Genomic DNA, 3,597 nt, shown 5'->3' with positions numbered 1-3,597 from the left:
TATATATATATATATATATATATGTATGTAATTGCCAACCAAGTATGGCGTCCTATACAGAACAGTGCTACTGACGTTTATAGCCACAAGAAGACATCTCCTCCAACTGGCTAACGACACACATTCTGTGTCCGATTATTATTTGCGAGGAGAGGTCATCGCTCCCATCTCTAGCCATCTCTAGCCGTCCACAGTGTATGTTAATCGCAAGCTAGAGATGAAAACTCATTCCACTCGTAAAATACTATATGCTTTTTCCAGCGACAAATGTATATATATATATATATATATATATATAATAAGGATAGAGTTATTATTTAATGATTTAATAATACCATAATGTTTAATTTATATTATTAGTATGTTGGCCACTGATAAATCATTAAATAATGACTTTATCCTTATTATGTATAAAAATATATATTACTTCACTCTTCTAACATATTTACTGCAGAATTATTCCGAGTACATAATCATATGGTTAAAATGATGGACGCTTGGATTTTAAGTTCGCACTTACGTGCGGAATGCATATATATTACCCGTGCTTGTACGACTATATCGTAGCACTCCGTTCCAGTTAATCTGATCAACGGAACAGCCTGCTCGTGAAATTAAGGTGCAAGTGGCTAAGCACTCCACAGACACGTGTACCCTTTAACGTAGTTCTCGGGGAGATTCAGCGTGACACAGAGTTTGACAAGGCCGGCCCTTTGAAATACAGGTACAACAGAAACAGGAAGAAAGAGTGAGAGAAAGTTGTGGTGAAAGAGTGCAGCAGGGTTCACCACCCAGCCCCTGCCGGAGCCTCGTGGAGGTTTAGGTGTTTTCGCTCAATAAACACTCACAACGCCCGGTCTGGGAATCGAAACCGCGATCCTACGACTGCGAGTCCGCTGCCCTAACCACCACTGGGCCATTGCGCCTCCCTACATACGGTACTTTGTTGTTGTTGTTGTTGTTAGCACTCCGTCGCTTACGACGACGAGGGTTCCAGTTGATCCGATCAACGGAACAGCCTGCTCGTGAAATTAACGTGCAAGTGGCTGAGCACTCCACAGACACGTGTACCCTTAACAAAGAAACCGTGATCCTACGACCGCGTGTCCTCTGCCCTAACCACTAGGCCATTGCGCCTCCATACCTACAGTACATACGTGCGTATACACAAACAACAGAAACAACAATGACGACGACGACGACGACAGCAGAAAAAGCAACCGGAAGAACCGCACCTACTTTCACTTATATATGTATTAGCATATTTTAATAATTTCTTCTTACCTTATCAAATATTTAACTCGACTCTGCAATCTGCTGCTGCTTTCATGGACGAAGATAAAGCAGCTTTTAATCCGAATTCTTTAAAGGCTGAAATGAAGAAAAGAGAACGATGATAAGATTTTTTTTCTGCTGGTTCTTCTTTTTGTTGCTGTTTCCATTCCTGCCGAGATAATTCGTTTCCTCAAGAACTGCCTTATTCATTCATTTATTTATTTATTTATTTATTTATTCTGTCTTGAACTTTGAAGCTTATTTGAACAGAAGAATGAGAAACGAATATATTAAGACATGTGTAGGGGTGGAGGTTCCTTAAATGGTGAAGTAGAAATGGAATTGTAATGAATAACGAGCAAAGGAAGAATACGTGGGAAACAGAGAGAGAGAAACAGAGGAAGAGAGAGAGAGAGACAAGGTGAAAAGAAAAAGGGAGAAAAAAGAGAGAGAGACAGAGAGAAAAGAGAAGGGGGGGGTGAGAGGGAGGGATGAAAAGCAGGAAAAGAGTATAAAAGCTTGACTCTGAAGAGAAATGGACTGAAGATGTGTAAGAGTGTGCATTGTGTGTGTGTGTGTGTGTGTGTGTGTGTGTGTGTGTGTGTGTGTGTGTGAGAGAGAGAGAGAGAGAGAGAGAAAGGGAGAGGGAAGAAAGAGAGCAGGGAGAGAGAGAGAAGGAAGAAAAAGAGTGTGAGAAGGGAGTAAGTGAGAGGGGGAGTAAGAGAGAGCGAGGGGAGTAAGACAGAAATCAAGGGAGAGGGGGAAAGAGAGAGAGAGAGAGAATGAGGGAGAGGGGGAAAGAGAGAGAGAGAGAGAGAATGAGGGAGAGGGAGAGAGAGAAATGTAGATAAGGTTGTGTGTGAAAAAGAAGCATTAGTAGTTACGGTTGTACGGCTTGCTTCGTAATCACGTGGATGCGGGTTTGACCCCATTGTTTGAAACCTTGAGTTTGTTCAACCATGGGTAGCGGGATGAGTAATGAATTATAAGTGGAATTTGGTAGAGGGAAAATTGTGCGGTTGCCCATCATAAATGTATGTATGTCTGGTCGCTTGAAATCGTTAATGGTAACATGTAACCCAGTACAACCTGTAATACGTTCGGGTCGTTGGTGATTAAGCATAGTAATCGTATTGGGTTTGGATGGTGAAGAGGGCGATTTGGGGCATCCTGCAGGATGAAAAGCAGGACCTGTTTAAGGGTTTATTGTCTCTAGCGAGTCAAGGGGCATTCAATAATGTGGTTGCTTTTTCCTGTTTTAAGCTTTGTTATACTTCATATGAAATGACGATGTATGTATGTTTGAATGTATGTCTATTATATTTTTTAATTATTATAAATCTTCCACCGAGAAAGGAGCCGGTTTCAAACAAAGATACAAGGCTTCATCTTTGGGATGTAGTTAACACAGACAAATTCACATTTGGAACTTGAGAAAAGTCTTGCATATTTTTACTGTTCCACTCATAGACTGCACTTGTAAGGTACGAATTAGCTGGTCGATTTCTCTTTCTGAAAATCCCAGTTTATCCAGATTCGCCTTTAAGCATTTACTAACAGAACCTACTGCTCCAATTATTATTGGTATGAATATGAATTCATAGTTTGGATAAAGAAACTGGAAGTTTCGAAGTAGTTGTCCATAGATATCCTCTTTTTCTTTGATTTTCAAAGAGATATTTATATCTACAGGGCAGCTGACCTCTATGACGGTACATGCCTCTGCCCCTCTGTCCCAAACAACAATATCCGACCTGTTCTGTTTACATTTGACAGAATTTTTGATGGGAATACTCCCCCAGCATTCCTTCAGTTGGTGTTCATGAATGTATTCTACAACAGAGGGATTTTCTAAGTTTGTTTCAGGACAGCTGTTTTTTGAAGATGGCATTGTAAATTGTTTTAGCAACAACATCGTGCCGCATGTATGTATGTATGTATGTATGTATGTATGTATGTATGTATGTATGTATGCATGTATGTATGCATGTATGCTTTGCAACCACTTCGGGTTCAGTCCTACTGCGTGATACCTTAGGCAAGTGCCTCCTACTATTGCCCTAAGTCGACCAATGAATTTGATAGACGGAAACTGTGTGGAAGCTCAATAAAGGTGCAGACGTTACTCTCAGAAAATTAATTCAAAATCGAATCCATTTCATATTTGAATTACACCGGATCATCGTAATAATTTCTGACGCGCGAAGGTGTCGTCCAGTGCAATTTAAACGTAAGAATCTAACAAATAGTTCATTAGAAATTTGGCACCAAATTTCAGAAATTGGTCAAAACTTCCAAGTACCAGATGGGAAAAATATCTAA

The 3,597-nt window shown here is 40.3% G+C and overlaps 1 protein-coding gene across 1 annotated transcript in view; it reads right to left on the bottom strand.

Moving 5' to 3' along the window:
- LOC106870565 (QRFP-like peptide receptor) overlaps positions 1-3,597 on the bottom strand; it is a 73,878-nt gene that overhangs the window by 32,222 nt on the left and 38,059 nt on the right. Inside the window, exon 3 of the mRNA XM_014916691.2 lies at positions 1,285-1,371. The gene's annotated coding sequence lies outside the window, so the exon portion shown is untranslated. The remainder of the gene's footprint in view (positions 1-1,284; positions 1,372-3,597) is intronic.

The sequence above is a fragment of the Octopus bimaculoides genome, chromosome 7 (genome assembly GCF_001194135.2).
Source record: "Octopus bimaculoides isolate UCB-OBI-ISO-001 chromosome 7, ASM119413v2, whole genome shotgun sequence".
Classification (NCBI taxonomy): Eukaryota; Metazoa; Mollusca; class Cephalopoda; order Octopoda; family Octopodidae; genus Octopus; species Octopus bimaculoides.
The sequence above is the reverse complement of the archived record's forward strand: the minus strand, read 5'-3'. Positions and strand labels throughout refer to the sequence as shown.